Genomic DNA, 22187 nt, shown 5'->3' on the forward strand with positions numbered 1-22187 from the left:
GATCAGCAAGCAAGAAGGAGGTCAGTATATTTATATCATATGTAGGGCATGCGGGGAAGAAGATGAGACGTTTGAGCATTTCTTTTGTCATTGCCCGGCTTTCGCGTCCAACTGATACCGGCACTTAGGTGGAGACACAATATCAGAAATGAACCAACTTAGGGGAGTGGTATTGAAAACAATTAAGGATTTTGTAAGTAGCACGGAATTTCTAACTTAAAATTTTCTTTTAAGAGGTTACGTTATAGCTTTTAGATCGCACAACAAGCCGATTACTGGCTTAGGTGTATGTCCATAGTGGCATGGGGCGGATTAATGTCTGCATCCTCTTTTCAACCTAAGCCAAAAGTCCGTCAACTTTGAAGTGTCATATTTTCTTAAAAAATATCAGACATAACTATGAGTAACATATTTGGCATCTTTGAAAAGTAAAAATTTTGTTTTTGCAACCTGTTTTCTTAATTTACGCCACTGTGCGAAATGTCCCTTATTCCTTAATAAATGTTCGGGGGCAAATTTACAAAACATTTACTCAATAGTTCTTTTTCTTTGGTAGTTTTCATTTAAGATTGCCTGTTTATTCCAATGGACCCGTCTAGTTCCAATAAGCCGTGGAAGAAGACATCCAAAAGGTGTGATGTGCCGTAAGCAAGGCGGCGCTGAGGCTCATCCACGTAAACATGATTATTGCTCTATTTTTTTTTTTTTTTTTTGAAAAATTTTCAAGTTTGCTATGCGTTGTTTTGATTGTACCCTACCCGCCTTGGCGGCATTTCTCACAAGTCCCAAATACTTACGTGCGATTTGTTTATTTTTAACACCACTTGTGATTATTGGCTAAAAATAATACCAGATGAAATATAATTTTTTTCGCTGCTATTGTTGCCACGATTCCTGGCGATGATGGGTTGGTTGCTCTTGCCATTTGGGAGAACGATTTTGTTTTAAGATTTCTTCTTGCTTTTCATCAACACAATGTTAAAAATATATTATCGTGTTTGTATACTTGTCGATTGCGCTAAAAATACATTTCCAAATTTTGCACACTACGGAATGTTGTCTTGCATAAGAAATAACGAAAAAAGGGTAGCTCACCGAAAAAATTATATAGTCTATCATGGATCGGCTCAATACTAGAAAATGATAATAAATTACCTATTGCAAATAGTTTGCGAACATAGTCAACTATAGCTGTGCTTTTCCTATTGGTAAAACCTCATTTTAATATATTGCAATTTGAAATATCTAAAAAGCAACAACTATAGATCAATTAAAAAAAAATATAATCCCCTGCAATTTACTGCTAAGCAATTGGCCCAATCTAGAGGGTTGCCGTCGTTGACCAGAACATAAGTCTCTCATCGTATCCGTCATGACACTGTCACTGTCTGATTGGAAAACATGCTGATAGACTGAAGGCTTTAGGTAACGATTTCTGCATAACCCTTAATAATAGAACATCTGCAGTGTGCCTTTTCTTCACTGACAGGAGGAAGAATTTCCAATAAATGTTCTTATTTCTTTAAGAACATGTCTGAATATGCGGATTTGAAAATTTTAAGTTTTGGCCTTTTAAAGCGATCTTAATGGTTTAACGGTTCCTGTGGTATCACAATGGACCAAAATGTCTATGTAAGTTTGATTGGTGACTGCCTCTTAACACCTAGTTAAACCTTGTGCGTGGTGTGTTGCCAATAACATTAGCAATTGTTTTCCTAATAAAATACTACAATACAAAGAACATTAATTGGTCCGCAAAACGCAAATTGGAAACTCCCCACCATGGATTACATTTATCAAGTTATTCGCATGGTTTCTCTTTACCAAAATATAATGGGAGATCAAAACAAGATTTTATATATATATATATATATTTTTTTTTTTTTTTGTATAAGAATTACTTCTTATACCTGAACAAGAAGTCATATCGTGAGATCAGTTTAAATGGAATATTATCAGGTTTTGAACCGATTCATGCGAAACGTGGTATTGATCTTAGAGGTCAAAGCAAAAATAATTTTTCCAAATTTCAACCAAATAGGATAACAATTGCGCTCAAGAAGTTATGGTTATGTGTCTATCCGGAATATTCTATACTTTAGAAGTCATAGTTCTAAATAAGTTCAAAAAGTCAAAATCGAGAAATCGAATTATATGCACACACTATCTGCTGACTGCAAGGAGTTAACTGTGCTGCTATTACAGCAGTATTTCTGCTTTTATAGCGAAATTTGCAGTTTCAGAATCACAGGCTGTTTTCTGATAAGTCTGTTGTTTTCTGAAAATGACTCCTGCCCAATTGATGGGATTGTTAGAAGTAGAGTTAACTTAAAAAAAAGAGAAATTTAAAATTTTTGAAAAGAAAATGAGAATATATGGACTGATCAAAGCCAGAAAAAATACCAGTAATAATCAAAACAGGCATAACAACAAACAAGCAAGTGGTGCTGTAGTTGTTGTGTTTTAAAGAAAAAATAGTAATAAAAAACGGGGTTAAAATAACATAACTGAGATATTAATATGACTGGGGCAAATGAAAATGTGTGTCTCAGTGGATATTTACATTCCATATTCTTTTTTTTCATATAGTATAGAAATAAGTTGCCAAGGCAGACATGCACATCAGCATCATATCACTTCTGGGATATGCAACAATAACGTGTTGCCCCTTGCTTTCTATCTACTTGATTTTTATTACTACACTCAAAGCAACAAGTTTGCTGTCTGCTGAATACTGTTAGTTCATTTTGCTGCTATTGTAGGAGTAGTACTGCAATTTCAGAGTAGCAGGCTTACTGCTGAATAGTCTGGTGTTTGCTGCAAATGTCTGCTGCTAAATATGAAGGGGATGTAAGAAGAAAAAATAGTACACATATGTAAACGTGGGTCTCAGTGGATGATTGTAATCACCATTAAATGTATATATTCCATTACCTTTTTTTCTTTAAATTTAAATTGCAAAAAATGCGAGCACGGTCAGCCACATTTCGAAATTTTTACCAATGGATGGATCAGGTAGCTTATTTACAGAAATATTCCACAAATTAAAATCGCCTCTTCCAACAAAAATTCAAAAAAATGCCTAAATTAATCAATGCAAGTAACAGGCATCCATAAAAAGTAGCATACATTTGTTTTGCAGCAGACTTGTGTACTCACTACTGCAGATTTTGTAAGTTGAATTGGCAGCAAGAAATGTTTGTTAATACAGCAGTCCTATGGTTGCTAAAAAAGCTGTAATGTTAACTCTCTGCTGCAAAAAGGCATGAGTTTCAAACAAATAAAATACGAATAGGATCTATCTGTTTCCAAACATAGCATACAACAAATATCGAAGCAATATGTTGGCCTTTTCTATATAAATAAAAATTTTGGGGGAAAGAATTCGATATGTATAATATTGTGACAAAACAAACCTCGATGGTCACCATAAATATTGGAAGGGATTCTCGGTACCCTCGACAAGAGTGCAGCAATCGAAACCATGGCCACTGATCCCTTATGGTATTTGGTGCATTTGGAACACTTGGAAAGTTACAAAAATGTTTTGTTTCAATTGAAATGAATGCAGAATTATATAAAGGCCTCCTAAAAAACACATAATAGAATTTGCTGACGAATTGTGTGGAATTTCCCATAAAACAATGATGCCTCCATGTTGAACGGCTTAAAAAATGCATATTTTAGATCAAGAAACGTACCTTTACAATAGCGGACCGCCATGGATCCAGATTTGATTCACGTTGAATATCTCTGGGGTCTAATATCTGCAAAGGCTTCTGCAAAATGCAAACCATACAGAACGCTTAAGAAGTTGAAACCGGCGATAATGACGAAATAGTGCAAAAGTGATATGGCAACCCTAAAAAATTGGGTGGGTTCTGTACCATGCATACTCCAAAATTTCCTTGTACACAAGGACAAACCAATTTCGTACTAAAAACAAAGATACATTACAATATGTTATGAAACATTTTTTAGTTATGCACATATGAAAGAGGTTTCCGATCAGATACCTGAGATGACACTTGAGGTTGAGTGCAAGTGGCACATTATTGGAACCCTAGTATTGCCGTCTAAGAGATTATGCTATACAGATGGATCAATTTACATTGAGAACCCAGATATGGAGACCTGCTTTCGACTGCCTGGCCATAATACGATTCTGCAGACAGATATCCGGGCGATCACGGAATGCGTGAGGTGGTGTGTTGTTAACTCGAGGAAGTCGAGTGTGAACGTTTTTACGGACAGTAAACAGTTTGGGAGTGTAAGAAGGAGATTAACGCCTCTGAGGATGGCACGATCAGCATCGTTTGGGTGTCTGGCCAAAGCGGAGTAAGGGAGAATTAGAAATTAGACGATTTGGCAGTGAAGGCCAGAGGACTGCCGTCAATGTTAACCCGAAGCCTTTCGGGTCAACGCAGTCCAAATTTAGGGCGTGGGCTACGAAGTCGCATATAATGCAGCGAAACGTTCGGTAGAACGGCGAAAATTCCATGGGTAGATCCGGATGATCAGAAGACAAGGCTATTACTGAAAGAAGTAAGAAGGAGGTCAGTATTGCTTTCGGTATTAAAAGGGGACACCGCAATTCGAGCTCACATATGCACAATCGGTGCAGCAAGTGATAGCATGTGGAGAATATGTTGAGACGTTGGAGCATTTCCTATGTCATTGCTCGGCATTCTCGGCTAACAGACACCGGTACTTAGGTGGGGACACAATACCAGACATGAGCCAACTTAGTGACGTGGTATGAAAAACACTTAAGGATCTTGTAGGTAGCACGGGATTCCTTACTTCGACTTTCTTCTTCGATGTTACATGTTTGTATTCAGATTGCAAAACAAGCCAATTACTGGCTTGGGTTTATGTCCATAGTGGCAAGGGCGAATTAATATCCGCACCCTCTTTTCAACCTACACATTCCGTGATCGCCCGGATCTCCAAGTGTTGCGATTTTATTCGCATTTGGTTGAGATTGAGATATAGCTTCCAGATATATAGGTTCGTCTGATTTTGAGTAATATTGCAATAACCGACCCTCGTGAAACTAACACACTATTAAGACAGGTAACATTTGTATGTAGTGAATTTTATCAAAATCTACATCTGAAAATCAGATTTGATCAGATCTGAAAATCTACATCCAAATGTGATATCTTTCGTTTTCAGCGCCATTTTCCAATCCAAAATAATTTTTATTGGATAATAAAAAATTAAAAAAATATAATTTAAATGAGATAATATTTTAATATTTAGAAATACTACGTTTACATTCTACAGTGTCTTGTTGCGTTTGGAATCGATCCATTCTATTTGTTCAGATCCTAATTTTTTCAGCTTTACACTTTTTCAGGGTAACATTTTTACAATAAATTTGTTTTACTTAAAACTTATGGTTAAATAAATTATATTTAATGTAGAGATAAAAAAACTTTCCATCAGAAATATTTAAAGCAATTAACACCTTGTTTGAAAAGTTGTAAGTCAATAGCATATTTAATCGCCCAAATGTCGGTCTATATATATTCTGCGCGGATAGAACTTTTCAAAAAATGGACGGGCAGTGCTAAATTGATTTTTTAAAAAAAATTTTCAAATTCAATTAAAAAAATTATTGAATCAATTAATATGTTTATTGAAATGGCGAACATGTCTATCCTGAACGTAATTGAAAAACAGTTCAGATTTAATTAAAAAATTATTTATACAATTAATTTTGAAATTGGAAACTCGTTTTACTATCAATTACATTTTTAATTGAAAATTTGTTAGTGATATTTTTTTTGTGTAATAAGATCAATATTTTTTGATCAAAATTTTACTTTATTCTCCAACATAGTTTTCTTCGAGGTCGATACAGCCAGCGGTTCTCTGCCATTTCCATGCCGTTTTTTTAGAACGATTTTTTTTGTCCCAAAAATAGGGTTCATCAGATCTCTCGGCAAATCTCTTTCTTTGCTGTATTTCTCCAGGTTGTTGTAGCCACATTTGTATGTGAAGGTAGCGATCCTCATCAAGATCGCAGTGTAGCCATGGTGGCAAAAAGCTTGTGACAAGGTGGAAATGGGCTACAAATTCCTCTATAAGACTTTTTAAATACATTTTTACGAGAAACACTATACTTTTATTACGAAGTTTTTCTTTTATCGTAACTATGGTACGTTTCGCTTCAGCATATCAAACGTAACCATAAACATAGTATGACCGAACTCTTTAATGGCAAAAGCGTTTCGATAGCCGAAAACGATTATTCGTTTACCGTACCAATAATTATTCTCTTGTGTCTCTCTACTTGAGAGAGAGTGACTATTTAGGCGTATAGACAAGTGATGGATAAAAAGTAATGGGCGGATGGTAAACTGATAAATTGGCAATTTTTAAAGTAAGATTCAATAAATACTATTAGAGTAACATAGGAAGCTTTTAATATAATTGTGTATCATAATATCGAAATAAATCTAAATATATTCTGGAAGAGTTTGAATGGAGACCACCGTAGCGCAGAGGTGAGCATGTCCGCCTATGACGCTGAACGCCTGGGTTCGAATCCTGGCGAGACCATCAGCAAAAATTATCAGCGGTGGTTTTCCCCTCCTAATGCTGGCGACATTTGTGAGGTATTATGCCATGTAAAACTTCTCTCATGGGCAAAATTTGCATTTGAGTTTGAATTACCAAATTAGATTTGCTTATAATTGGTAAAAATTTGGGTTAGAATTGTGTTACAACATTAAATTGAACTTGGTAGACTTTTTAATATGCATAATCCATTTTGAAATTAAAAAGAATATACATAGGAATGACGTTAAATTAATGTTCAAGTAAAGAAAAACTAGTTGAAATCCCGAATAAGATGTTCTATATATCAAGAATGAAAGGAATTATCAGTGAAAAAAAAACTTTATATTTGCCACAAAATCTTGCAAGAATTAATCGCAAAAAAAACGTACTTTTATCGTAAAAAAATACTACGAAATTTTCTTTAAAGTTAAATGAACTTTTTTTTGTGCAGCGAAAAGTGGTAAATTTCTATCCAACTTGGCTGACCCTCCCAAACCCAAATTCACCACAAAGCAGACAAGTATACCTATATACTTAATACAAAACATAATGAATGGTATTTTGAAGTAAGATCCGAGATTGACATTTTAATCTGGTGTCTGAAATATAGACCCTCGAAGAAACAAAACATGTTGCACATCATACAGCACATTAGGACTGTGGAGTATATTTTTAAAAAATGTAAATCCGGTTAGGACTTTTGGTTTTTGAATGTTGATTTTTTCTTCTATTAAAATACCCAAGCAGGAATGTGCCCCAATATCCTTCAGCTTATTGCAGTATGGTACTCGAATGAAATGTGTAGAAGAATAGATATTGACTATGCAAAGCACGCATAAAAAATTGGTTCTGTAATATATTTATGGTGATATTTTCCACCGCAGTTTTTGCAGTATGGTGCTTACAGAATAGGTATTTGAGAGCACACTACAAATAATGACAAGAGATTGTATGTGCTCAATGAAACAGGACATTTTCATATTAGCAATCTTTTGTGGAAGATAATTTAAATTATTTCATCTTGCACCAAGCATTCTGCCTGTCTCAGACCACAGTTTTATGGACAAAAAATATCTTGAAATTCTATAACTAAATTGCAAACAAACCCAGTTCTCTTATACAAATCAATTCATATATTATTTTTTTGATGTTATATATGCACTCTTGACTAAGCGATAGAAAACCTTGCGAAAATTGTCATTATGGTACCACATTTGAAAGACTACTTTCAGGATTTGGTTTATTAAGTCGTTCTTCAGATGTGTGAATAAAACTGAACACAGGACCAAACAATGTTTTAATTGTTCTCCGTTTGTCATTTAGTTGCAATATCAACTATTTTCATCATTCTTTGTTTATAATATTTGTAAAACGATCAAAGAAAGGAAACCTGTCCAAAGCAATAATTGAGTGCTATGCGATATTTTCCAACTCGGAAAATTAATTCACTTAAAGGATTTGGTACAATAGTTGTGATGTTATTGTTCGGTCTTAGTGAATGTTTTTGAGTATTTACTTAATGCCAAGTCATTAACGAATTAAAATTTACATGCTGTGCACTGAATAAAATGAATAAAAAGTAATATCTATTATTTTTATTACTCTAGGCGTCTCGCTGTCTGCTTTAGCTGACTGCCGCCATGGTATCACGATGACGTCTTGATATTCCCAAATGATTTTTTCATAGCCGTTAGATTCATTGCATTTGGAATTTCTCCAACCGAGGACAATTTGTCATTTGCACAGTGTATTCGCAGTCATACTAAAAACCTTTCCATTGTATTTGCCTATTTCGTCTCTCATAATGAGGGTTCAGCATTTTATGCACTAAAAATATGACATATAAAATCGGAAAATAGGTTAGAACAAATGAAAAATATGCACTTCCAAAATTGGGAAAGGAAACGAAAGGCTGAAAAATATAACATAACAACTAAAGCAACCTAAAGAATATTTTAAATGTTTTTTTTTTTCATTTAACACATGGACTGAAAATTCCATTTGTTAAATAATAAAAAAATTGTTCGATTCAAATTTTGCTTTATTCATAAACGTAGTAACTATTTATTACCATGTGCATTGCCTGTCGTTTTCTCAACTGTGGAGGTTGGCGTATCGCAGAGGTAAGCATGCCTGCCTACGAAGCTGAACTCCTCGAATCCTGGCGATAACTTTCAGCGGTGATTATCCCCCCTAATGCTGGCGACATTTGTTAGGTACTATACCAGGAAAATTAGTCTGCTGATGTCAACAAACACTATATGCTGATATGAAAAAAATTTTACCTTTGGAAAAAATTGGAAAATTGGAAAAAAGTGTTACACTACGCCCTTATAAGAAAAGATGAAACATACAAAAATGTTTAAGTATTTATGAAAATATACAATCGGATATTGTCCGGCGGCAGATGGTAGGGTTTTCTGTTTCTGTTACAAATAGAAGTACAAAAAATCCTTTGTTAAAGTTATGCAGAAAATGTGTTTTTGCTTTGTAATAGCATTTGACTGGTTCCCTAGATCGCGATTTCTTTTGCTACCACCAAACTTGTCAGTAGGATTAGTCAAAAATATATGTCTTCTAGGTTGAAACTATGCTCTAAAAAGTATTTTCGTTTTGTAGCGCTGCAAGAAATATATTTCTACCAAATGAAGACATCTAACTATTACAACAAAACACATTTGCCCAACTGCAAGTCGAAGCAGTCGTCGATTGCCATGAGAGTAAGTTTTCAATGTTCGCATATTGCAGCCTACACTGTTTGCGGCGTGCCGTTCCGTTCATTTCTTGTTGCTATACAAAAGGAAAATACTCTTTTTACCATTTGAAATCAGCAGAAAATGTCTGCTTGCTGTTGCTGTCTTATCAAAAAGTTACTGCTGTCCCATTTGTTACAGCAAACATTCCGCACTATGAGCGGAAATGGGAAATTGTAGGCAAAATTCAATAAAACCTACAAAAGTGATCCGATTTTGGAACAAATGCAGAAGACATATTGTATTTTTATATATATGTATAAATACCCTGTAGTGGCTCAGGGTGCAATACAGGGTGTCAAAAATAAACCATTTTTAGCATCGTTTACATTATACGACTTATAGCTTTTGACATGCAAGACCAAATTGCATGATTTGTTTCTCATGGAGATAAACAAATTGAAGTCAAAATATTGCCTTATTGTGCATTATATAGAATGATATTAGCTACCATATATATGTCGCCCGATTTGAACTAAAAATGCTTTGTTATACACATCTCTCAAAGAATCTTCAAAATTTGGCACAGATTTTTTGCTTACGACTCTTAATATAACCGTTGAATTTTATACAAATCGTTTCACATTTAGACATAACTCCCATATAGATGCACGCACGATTTTCACATAAAAGTCAATAGCTAGCAGATTAATTGATAAATATTCACGAAATTTTGCAGATTGTTTTCTTTAGCGTCTTACACTATGTGTGCTGAATTTGGTAGAAATCGGTTCAAATTTCGATCTAGCTGTCATATATATGTATCACACAAATTTCACTTATGGATCCATAACAGCAGTAGTTTTGCTGTCATAGCAAAATGTTTGCCATTTCACACCAGCAGGCTTCCTGCTAAAAAGGCTGTTGTTTGTTGAAAATGTCTGCTGCTCAATTTATGACGGAGTTGTTAGGAGGAAAGCAAAATAAAATAGAACAAATAGAATAAAATAAAACAAAATAAATGCGGTAGCTATTATTCATTGTTATTATTTTACGTTTTGGTAGTCATATTTTTGTATCAAATGCCTAATTTTAGCAATTTCTAATTAAAGTTGGAGTTTTAGGGTCCAAGAACTAAAATCACAACATAAGCGTAAATAGGCGCTTTATTTAAACATAAACGGATACAGCTCATACAAATTTTTCAAAGAACTGCTTAAACAAAAAGGATCTGTACAAAATTTTAAGTGGATACATCTCTACCCTTGCATGGTATAGTGATTTTATTTAAAGACGGACAGACCAAAACGAAAAAAATGCACAAATTCTTTTTGCTGTATAAGACTTTGCTGAAGATCTTCTACTTAAATGTTGATCAGCAGTCGGTGACGCTATGCGTTTGCAGATGAAGTATATCAAATTATTTTGGAATGTCTGAGCAAAAAAGAAAAGGGTTCCGAAAAAACATATTTTAACGCCGAAGAAGTTTCAATTTCAAGCACAAAATTTTATAAAAAAAAAACTAGATTAAGTAGAGAACAAAATAATGAAAAAAATTAATTTATATAAATTAATGTATTGAGACGTAAAATTCAAAGAATTTGTACAGTTTTGTATAAAAAATTTGGGTAATTTTCATATTAAATTTTAGGCAGGCATAAACCAAACTTACCGTCAATATGTATATATATTGATCATATTTTAGAAAAGAACGCTCAAATAAGCAATTTCATAGGCTTAATTTTGATGTATTTAGCATCAAAACACGCAGCCAAATTGTCGTGCATTTTGAAAGTTATACGATCCTTCGATATCTTAAAAGTGTTCGCTAACTCCTTTAACTTTCATTTTCGGTTTCCGCCCGTGTTCGTGCGGTTACGTTTGAAGTCAAGTCACACCTTGCCTTGTGTTTTTTGCCCAACAAATACCAATGAATCCAAATTATCACAGACTTTGAGTTTTTGGCGCAATTTATATGTTATCCAATGGACTTTTCAGCCCATGTATCAAATAAATTAATTTTTTTTTACCCACCAGCATTGGATAGGGGGACAATTAGTTCCTTCAAAACATTGCTTTCCAACCCTTCCGTCGTAAAAATCTAATACGATTGAGCAATGTCCGCGCGTATCAATTTGATACTCGTACAATATTTAAAAATGATACTATTGCCAGATCGGATCATATTTAGATATGCTGCAATGTAGAGCGATCTTTCGATTTAGCGACTTAAGTCCATAATATGAGCATTCGATTAAATTTGGAGCAGGAACTTGTTCATTAAACGAAAATCGTTATTCAAAATGGCGAAAATGTTTGCTAAAGCAACAGTTTTAATTTGCTGAAAAAGGGAAAGCAACCATGACTCCTGTTTCAGCAAATATAATGCTTCTGTCTCAGCCAACATTTCATACTGCTATTTTACCTAACAAAATCTGCTGTTTTAAATACAAAAATCTGGTAAAATATTGAAAAAAAAAATTTGCTAAATTAATTTTTTTTTGCTTTGTATCTGTTTAAAATGTGCAAAAATGTACCTAGCTGAATAGCCCGTCTTAGGCCGTATATGGCTACGAACACTACGTGCAAAATTTCAGCCAAGTCGGACAACAATTGCGGCTTCCAGGATCCTAATATGTTAAATTATATTTACACTATATACCCTTAACGTTTAAAGATGAGATGCAATTTACAAATGTTTGGAATTATAGTTTTTATTTAACTACATAATATACATTCGGTGATGACATTTTGAGTTTTTCCTCAAAAATTATTTCCTGTTGCCAGAATAAATCCACTGTCAGCTGTTTTGTTTTTATTTATGAAAACACATGCAAACGATTACCTAACGTCTGTCGACCGTAACCGGAAAATAGAATTTAGTATAAACAAAATGTAAGGTTCCGTTTTCGTGCAAGCTGTCAAAATTTGAAGTTTGAACAAATTTCAAAGCCCACATTGTGTATTATTAAAACAGCTAGACCAATTCAAGGATTGTTAATGGTTTAGGTTGAATTTGTAGCGCATCATGAAAGCATGATGCAACTCAGTCTGTATTTCCTGGTGTCATCATCAATTTATTTCTCTTAGCCCACCACGACAGTTTTCCTAGTGACCTTTCCGCTATCTCGCTGAAGTTAGGTTAGGTTAGGTGTTAGTGGCAGTCTGCCATCAGACTCACTTAGACGTTTTCGTCCGTTGTGATACCACAGGAACAGAAGAAGGAAGATGGATTGTTTCCGTCTTGACAGGTCACTGTCCAATCGGAAAACATGCTGAGACAGAAGGTTGCCAGCAACGACTTTTGCAGAAACTGTGAGGACATCCAAGAAGAAGAGACTATAGAACACCTGTGTGTGTGTCCCGCACTAGCAGTTAGAAGGAGTTCCACTTTAGGTTCTCATTTCCGATTTAGCGTATGCAAACATTCGCAAGTTATTGGACTTTTTAAAGCGATCTGGATGGTTCAACGGTAGGAACTAGAAGGCAATCTCGCTGATAGTCGACATTAATTTTCTTCGCAGTACCACTTCGTCCGCATTTGCAGTAGTACGACGTCGTCCGCCGATACGATTATACTCACGCCATCTCTCTTGAGATCCCATAAAATTTGGTTTATCACTAGGTTCCAGAGAATTGGCAAGAACGGCCCTTCTCTTGTCATCCGCTTTTTGAACACACTATCTCCGAAGTAGCAGAGAAATCGGTGTGACCTTTGGCGGTTAAAGTAACTATTGACCCAATCGCAACCTTGTGCATTTACCCTCAATATCCGGGAAGAGTGTCATCGCGTACTTCTCGATCTTGCCCCTGAGGAATGTATGGTGTGCACGATTAAAGTGACCGGCGTCAGACCTCCGTCCATAATATTGATTATTTTATGCTTGTTTTATTGCTAACGAGAGCATAACCTCGTATGTAAATAAAGGCCTTACAAATCTTTATGAAGCCTTAAAATAGGTTTATTTGACAGTTTTATAAAGAAAATATGTTAAATAAACCTATAAACCAAATCTTCATTAAGTTTTGTGAACAATACCGTAAAAAAACACTTATTTTATTAAAATATTAGAAAAGGTCACGCACGAACCGCTTTGAAATAATATTTAGTGACATTTTTTAAATCATTTTATGCGCGAGTTTTTTTTTCGAAGCTCTGATTATCTAATCTTAAATAGAAACTCATCAAAATATGATATCAGGGATACGAGGTTGTTAAAAAATGTATCACCCTAATATACAAGCTTTCATACATTTTACAATGATGGTTGCCATAAAAAACATTAATAATCTCGGAAACTGGTTCAATATTTCAGGATCGATAAATGGTCGGGAATTGCGATGGAAATCTCTACCAATGACACGTACACAGATCTTTATACATATTCGCAAACACTTTTGCTTTACAAAAACATTCAGATCTTATTTAAAATAGAGAAAAGTTGTTAGCACGTTTGCACTTGAACTTGAATATTATTCTATTTAAGTGTTAACACACAGATGCTGCATGGGGGCATGTTAAAAATAAATGTTTAAACATATGATTCTTTCGCCGGTTTTCTTGTTTCTTCACTTTTGGCAGCGTGGGAAAATGATCGAATTTTTGTCTAAGTCGTTGTAAATGTTCGAACTGTTGTTTTTAGAACTCATAAAATTTCAATTAAATCGATCGCAACATGCTCATCTATGGCATCTGCTCTTTAGACATGTTAAACATTGAAGTGCGAATTCAGTGTAATATGTACGTTGAAAATATTTAATGGTCGCAAACGTTCAACAACTTTCTTTAGCTCTTAACGCTCGGCATTCACAAGAGGAGAAGGGTAATGTCTTATTGATAAAATGCATCATAGATATACTCAAAAATACATCATGCAAATTGGAGAGATTTTGGATTTTTCACTCATCAAAATTTTCGATGTAAGCAAAAAATGCCCTTTATTGTTTCCAACAAAAGATAAACTCCCTGATCACAAAAAAGTCACAACTGACAAGAAAATCACAATCTATGAGGAGAAACCCCACTCATACAAAGCTGAATGATAAAACACTTCCTTTTCATAGCCGAGTTCCAACGTCGAGCCGCAGTGCGACACCTCTTTGGGGAGATGTGTCAAATGTTACGTGGCTTCCATGCGTGTCATAGTACCACACAAATGTCGCTGGCATTACGAGGGGATAACCACTATTGATAATTTTTTCTGTTGCTCTCGTTTTCTGTTAGTAAAAACAGCAAAAATGTTTGCTGTAACAATAGAAAATCTGCTGAAAATGAGACGGGAGTAATTTTTTGCTAACAGCAAATATTTTCTGCTGTCTTTAGATGGTAAAAAATTTAAAATGGCCTAAAAATGTAATAAATACTTAAAAAAAATGTATGTTTCATCCTCTCTTATCATTAAAGGTCATATAGTGCAGCATTTTTTTCCAATTTTCTGCAATTTGGAAATTTTTTTTAGCGATTTAAAAAAAAGCACTCAAAATAACTTTGGCAATCATATTTATGCTTTTAAACAAAAATGTTCGCCCAAAATTGCCGAAAATGTATATTAGCGTTTAGCAAATGCTTCAATGTTTAGAAGTTCACAATTTTTTTATGGTTCCATTCAAACGTTGAAAATTATTATTTAAATATCAGCAGACAATTTGTTGATATCAGCAGACTTATTTCTCTGGGTGAAGCAAGTAAAAGCTCATTAAGTTCGGCAGGGCCAAATCTTATATACCCTCCACCATGGACCCTGAAATGGCAGCCATTTCGGCCTCTAGCAGCGGAAGAAGTCCGGAGTTGTACTAAAACACCGTGGGCAAGATTTCAGTAAAATCGGACAAGAAATGCGTCGTCTAGAGGCCAAGTTGAATACTGGTATATATAGGAGCTTTATCAGGCTATGGATTAATTTAGACCATACCTAAAACAGTTGTTGAAAGTCACAACAAAACAAGAAATCAAGGCGGTAGATAAGTTTATATGGGAGCTATTGCACCATTTACAATCCCAGCCAACCTACACTTTAAAGAAGTATTTTTGCAAAAATTTAAAGTGCCAAGTTTTAGTCCTACGTTATCAAATATGGTTAGATCCATTAAAATATCAATTCGATTAAGGGTCTCAGATACACACAAAGAAAAAAGTCCTTTGAATGTAGCAAACACTATCTGCTGACTGTTAGTGGTTAATTTTGGTGCTATTTCAGCAGTAGGTTTGCTAATGCAGGAGTAGTTCTGCAATTTTGGAACTGCAGGCGTACAGTTGAAAATTCTATTGTTTGCTGAAAATGACTGCTGCTTAATTATGAAGGAGATGTTAGAAGAAAAAATAAAATACAAATGTAAATGAGTAGATGTTTATAATCACCACTGAATGTATACTTGCCTTAATCTTTTTTCTTTAAATTTGGAAACAAAAGGTCTTGCCAGTCATGTACACATTAGTAGAGGAATAACAAAAAATGCGAGCGAGCTCAGTCACATTTCGATTGTACACCAATGAATGGATCAGGTAGCTTCTTTACAGTAATATTTGACAAATTAAAATCATCTCTTCCAACAAAATTTCTAAAAAAAAAGCTTGAAGTAGTCAAAACAAGTAAGAGGCAAACATAAAAAACGGAATAGAAATTTTTTGTCAGCAGATTTTGTTTGCTGATTTAGCTGACCAAAATGTTTGCTAATACAGCAGCACTTTGTTTGCTCTTAGACACACTCACACACTGTGTGTGTATCTGAGAGAGAGAGAGAGTATGAGAGAAAGAGAAAAGTTAAGGTATATATATATATATATATATATATATATATATATATATATAAATATATATATATATATATATATATATATATATATATATATATATATATATATATATACAGCGGTCAAAAAAAGTATTCATCATTAGCAAAATTGATAATAAATTCACTTATTTTGGGTAATTGAAGAAAATTTAAAGTAAACAAATAATGCAGTTTTATGCAATAGTTTATTTTTCGGAATATATGTTTTAAAATAAATTCAAAAAATAAATTTAATTAGCGCAAAAAATGCAATTTTATATAATAACACCAAAAACAGAACAAAAAAAGTATTCATCATTGATGTGCTTTCATCAAAGTCAAATTCAAATATTATTTGGGAATCCCCCTTTTCTGTTTTATTTAGTAAAGGAGGCTTTGCCCTTGACAGCAAATATTTAATTTCATTGAAAATATAGTTTTTGTCAAAATGGGTCGTAAGCAAAACGAGGTTTCTGATGAGGTAAAAGTTTTGATAATAAAACACCACAGGAATGGTTTAACTCAAAAAACTATCAGTGAAATATTAAATAGACCACGATCTACTATACAATCCATCATCAGAAAGTGGACAGAAACGAAAACTGTTGACAATAAACCAAGATCTGGTCGACCAAAAGCACTTTCAGTTGGAGATGTGCGTTGGCTAGTGCGGCAAGTTCAGAAAACTCCGAAGACAAATGCGACCATTCTTCGTAAAAACACTATGGAATATTTAGGGAAGGAAGTTACTACACAAACAATTCGAAATACACTCAAAAGGCATAGTTACAGAGGAAGAACTGCACGTAAGAAGCCCTTTATAAATAAAATAAACCGAGTGAAAAGGCTAAACTTCGCAAAAATGTATGTAAAACAGCCCGAATCATTTTGGAAAACAGTCATTTTTGCAGACGAGAGCAAGTTTAATCTTTTTGGGTGCGATGGAAAGGTCATAGTGTACAGAAAACCAAATACAGAGCTTGAAGAACGAAACACAGTTGCTACTGTAAAACATGGTGGAGGTGGTTTAATGGTTTGGGGGTGTATGGCGGCTTCAGGAGCGGGAAATCTTGAAATTATTAATGGAGTAATGGATCATAAGTATTACATTGACATTTTAAAGAGGAATTTAAAAGATAGTGCTGTAAAACTTGGGCTTGGTAATAACTTTCAATATTATCAAGATAATGACCCCAAACATTCTGCTTTAAATACCAAGATGTGGATGCTGTATAACTGCCCCAAAGTCATTAAAACTCCTCCTCAAAGTCCCGACTTGAACCCAATTGAATATCTTTGGGAACATCTCGAACGCAAATTGAGAACGCGCAATTTTTCGAGCAAGAGTCAAATGCAACAGGTGATAATGGAGGAATGGACTAATATAGACCAAAATATAACCGCTAAATTAGTCCAATCGATGTCAAACCGTTTAAAAGAAGTTATAAGACGCGGTGGTCGAATAACAAAGTATTAATTTTTTTAAATTATGTTTCAATTTGTGTTTGTTTGTCAGTTGGTTTGTTTGTTTGTGTGTTCCTTATAGACTCAAAAACGCCTGAACCGATTTTCTTGAAATTTTCACAGATGGTGCATAATGATCCCGTGAAAATAGGATACTACATTTTTTGATATCTGAAGGAGGAGCGGACCCTCCCCCTTACCATAATTTTCAGACACTCAAGATCTCGGAGATAGTTATGGCGATTTAAGCGAAATTTTGTGTGCTCTCTTATAGTAACCTAAAGACAAAAATTTAGTATCCAATTTTCGGATGGGGTACCTGGGCGGCCGCCCCAACCCCAAAACATACAAAATATATATATATAGACCAATCATGACAATATGCGACTCAAATGAAAGGTATTTATGATTAGGAACCGTATCTGATATCCAATTGTCGGACCAAGTGTTTGGGGGACCACCCCAACCCCAAAAACACCCCTAAATCGGACATATTTACCCACCATGGCAATATGGGACTCAAATAAAAGGTATATACGAGTAGAATACGAATTTGATATCCAAATATGGGACCAAGTTTCTGGGGGTTCGTCCCTTCCCCCAAACATGACTTATTTACTGATCATGGCAATATGGGGCTTAAATAAAAGGTATTTTAGTGTAGAATACTAATCTGATATCCAAATGTGGGACCAAGTATTTGGGAAGCCGTCCCTCCACAAAAACATCACCCAAAGAAGACAAATTTACAACCATAGCAATATGGAGCTCAAATGAGAGGTCTTTGGGAGTATAGCACGACTTTGATAACCAAATAGGACGTATTTGCTCACGAACACAATTTGTGTCTTCAAGACAGTGGAGCTCGATATTGGTAGTTTTTGGGACCCATATCCGTACCGGACATATTTGCTGACTTTTGCAATAAGGGGTTTAAATGAAAGGTATTTTATATTAGAAAACGAATTTGATATCTAATTTCGAGACCATTGCTAATAGGGGGTTTAAATAAATGATATATAGATATATGGGAAAAGAGCACGATGCTGATATTTTTTCAGGGCATAGTGTTTGGGGGACCACCCCACTCCCCAAAACACCCCTAAATCGGACATATTTACAGACCATGTCAATGTGGGGCTCATATGAAAGGTATTGGGGACTAGAGCACGAAATTGATACCCACTTTCGGGACCAATTTTCTGGGACTCAAATAAAGGTATTTGGGAGTGGAATACAGTGAGTTGTTTTAGGCCAGTCGACTTTCTTCTTCAATTTGGCCCCGATCGGTCCATATTTGGATCGATCTCTCGATTTAAGGTTTTGGCCCATAAAAGGCGCATTTATTGTCCGATGTCGCCGAAATTTGGGACAGTGAGGTAAGTTAGGCCCCTCAACATCTTTCAGCAATATGGCCCAGGTCGGTATAGATTTGGATACAGCTGCCATATCAAGACATCGGTCTCGATTTAAGGTCTTATGCTCATAAAAAGTGCATTTATTGTCCGATTTCGCCGAAATTTGGGACAGTGAGTTGTGTTAGGCCCTTTCAGATTCTTCTTCAATTTGGCTCAGATCGGTCAAAATTTGGATATAGCTGCCATATAGGCCGATCTCTCGATTTAAGGTTTTGGACCCATAAAAGGCACATTTATTTTCCGATTTCGCTAAAATTTGACATAGTGACTTATGTTAGACTTTCCGACATCCGTGTCGTATATGGTTCAGAGCGGTCTATATTTGGATATGGCTACCAAAAAAGACCAATATTTCGTTCTACAAAATTGAACAATGACTAGTAATTATTAGACCACTTAATGTCCGTGTCGAATTTGGTCCGAATCGGACTATATTATGATATAGCTGCTATGGGGGCATACATTATGCATTTTTCACCGGATTATGACGAAAGGTGGTTAACATTTATATCGAAGGTGGTGAGTATCCAAAGTTCGGCCTGGCCGAACTTTGGATACTCACTTAATGCGTTTTTACTTTATTGCAATTCCGTCATATTTAACTGCCCAACCACACCCACTCAATCCCATGGCAGCATCTTCCCTCCTTAACAAATTCAAGGGAACGATGTTGGTTTCATCGTAGCTCTCCGATGAGGATGATTCCATCAAAACACTTAAGAAACCGATAATTGCTCTTTTCTTGGTGTCTGGAAGGATACAATGTTTTACTTTTTCAAGATTTTCCAAATAATTTCGCAACTTTTGCACAATATTACCAATAAACAACGGCTGCCAGTAACCATTACGCGAACGGCTGCCAGTAACCATTACCGACTTTCCCAAGATTCGGAAGATTAGGATATGCAAAGATCCTAATATTAAAACATCAGGCAGTGCAGTAACGGGAAACTCAATGCGGCCTAAGGAACAGGGAGCAGACGATGAGATCATCACCCACTCCCAAGAAGGGCAAGGTCCATATTGGCTTAATTCCGGAGCCATGGACCCGGAACAAAGTTTCTGGAATGAACCTTATCAACTACCAATTATTCTATGCTAACACTGGTACTCGGCCGAGGGCATGCGTTTTTTTTCATAAAAATTTGATTTATATATTTTCCCCAGAGTTGTCAACGTCGGATGCAACAGTGGCGAGAGAGGGAGACGGTGGAGCATACCTGGCATCACTTTATCTGCATTTCGACTCTCCGACACCGCCACCCACGTCGGAGTTGGAAAGGCTGGTGAGGAAAGCAAAACAGTGAGGAAACGAGGTACTAATAGGGTGCGATGCGAACTCTCACCACATTTCGTGGGGTAGTACCAACTCTAATAAGCGGGGCCAAGCCCTGGTAACGACCTAATAACACTTAATATTGGTAACACCGCTACATTTGTTAATAGAATTAAGGATGAGGTTTTAGATGTGACAATATTTTCGGAAAATCTAATCGATGAGGTCCAGGATTGGAGGGTTTTCATGGAGCATTCCTTCTCACACCATGATACTTTAGGTTTAAAATAACACGGTATTGGGATGTGTATTACACACGCCCCAAGGAATACAATAAGATTACCAGAGTGACAAAACGTGCCTCCTGGAAGCTTTTCCGTGACCAGGTCTATAGCGTTAATGACGCCGCAAAAATAAAAAAGTTTCTCTCAGAAACCCATGTCCACACTGAGATTCGCAACATTGGGAAAGAAGTCCGGAGACTTTGGAACAGAGCACGTCGTAAAAAATCGGAAGTATATTGGGATGTGTATTACACCCGGCTCAAGGAATACAATAAGATTACCAGAGCGACAAAGTGTGCCTCCCGGAAGCTTTTATGTCACCAGGTCGATAGCGTTAATGACGCCGCCAAGATAAAAAGTCTCTTAAAAACCCATGTCCAAACTGAAATGTTAGTAGACAACATGGGAGTGAGAGCAGAAACAACGGAGGACATATTGAGGCTTTTGATGAAATCGCATTTTCCACAGGATACGACGGGACTAACGGAGACACCGGAATCTTAGAATAATTAGGTTGATGGAAGGTTTATCATAACGGAATTTATGGTCAAGGAACCCTTGAGGAGTTTGAACCATTTAAGCCACCCGGACCTGATGGAATATTTCCAGCGTTGCTAAAAACGCAGGCCGACTATCTAGCGCTTCATCTGGCCACTATTTTCACAGCGTGCCTAGGACTTGCATATACACCGAGAGCCTGGCAGGAGGCAATCGTGGTGTTTATACCCAAGCCCGGCAATGCGAGTTATGCGACACCAAAGGCCTACGGGCCTATAAGCCTTACGTCCTTTCTACTCAAAAGCCATGGAGCGCATTGTGGACACCATGATAAAGAGTAGGACATCCAGCGAACTGCTCAAATACAAACAGCATGCCTATGTCAAGGGAAGGTCGGTGGAGACTTCCCTGTACAAGGTTGTGTATAAAATAGAAGAATCCTTCAATGCCAAGACATACACATTGACGGTTTGCATTGACATCGAGGGGACTTTTAACAATGTGCGGGCCGACCTTAAACCAGTTCCAGGTGGATCGGGTCCTTAGAGACTGAATAAACGATATCCTAAGGAACAGGTGGATAAATTGCGGGTCCCATGGCATAAATATAAGAGAGAAAGTGACACAGGACACAATAGAAAAACCTGGAAGGAAGGGGAGAGGCTTCCGATCGGATACCTGAGACGACACTTGAGGTCAAGTAGGAGGCACTGCTGCCAGCGGCACAGTCTTGGACTGACGGAACCTTAGTAATGCGGTCTGGAAGATCATGTTACACGGATGGATCAAAGCTAGGGGAAAGAGTGGGCCTGGGGGTCTACATTGAGAACCCAAAGACTGACATCTGTTTTAGACTGCCTGACTATAATAAGGTCCTGCAGGCAGAGATCCGGGCGATCACGGAATGCGTGAGGTGGTGTGGTATGACGCGAGGACGTCAAGTGTGAACATCTTTACGGACAGTAAAATGGCCATATGGGCAATAACAACCAAGGGTGAGGTCACGAACAGTCTTGGAGTGTAAGAAGGAGATTAACGCCTTCTCTGAGGATGACACAATTCGCATCGTTTGGGTGCCGGGCCATAACGGAGTAAGGGGGAATAAAAGGGTAGACAATTTGTCAGTGAAGGCCAGATAACTGCCTTCGATAAACTTAGTTAACCCGAATGATTTCGGGTTGAAGCAGTCCGATTTAGGAGCATGTGGAACAGC

General features: G+C 36.2%; 1 protein-coding gene across 7 annotated transcripts in view; it reads left to right on the forward strand.

Annotated features, from left to right (window-relative positions):
- LOC106091156 (dnaJ homolog subfamily B member 6) overlaps positions 1–22187 on the forward strand; it is a 138210-nt gene that overhangs the window by 64815 nt on the left and 51208 nt on the right. The gene's annotated exons all lie outside the window — the stretch shown is intronic.

The sequence above is a fragment of the Stomoxys calcitrans genome, chromosome 5, assembly GCF_963082655.1.
Source record: "Stomoxys calcitrans chromosome 5, idStoCalc2.1, whole genome shotgun sequence".
NCBI lineage: Eukaryota > Metazoa > Arthropoda > Insecta > Diptera > Muscidae > Stomoxys > Stomoxys calcitrans.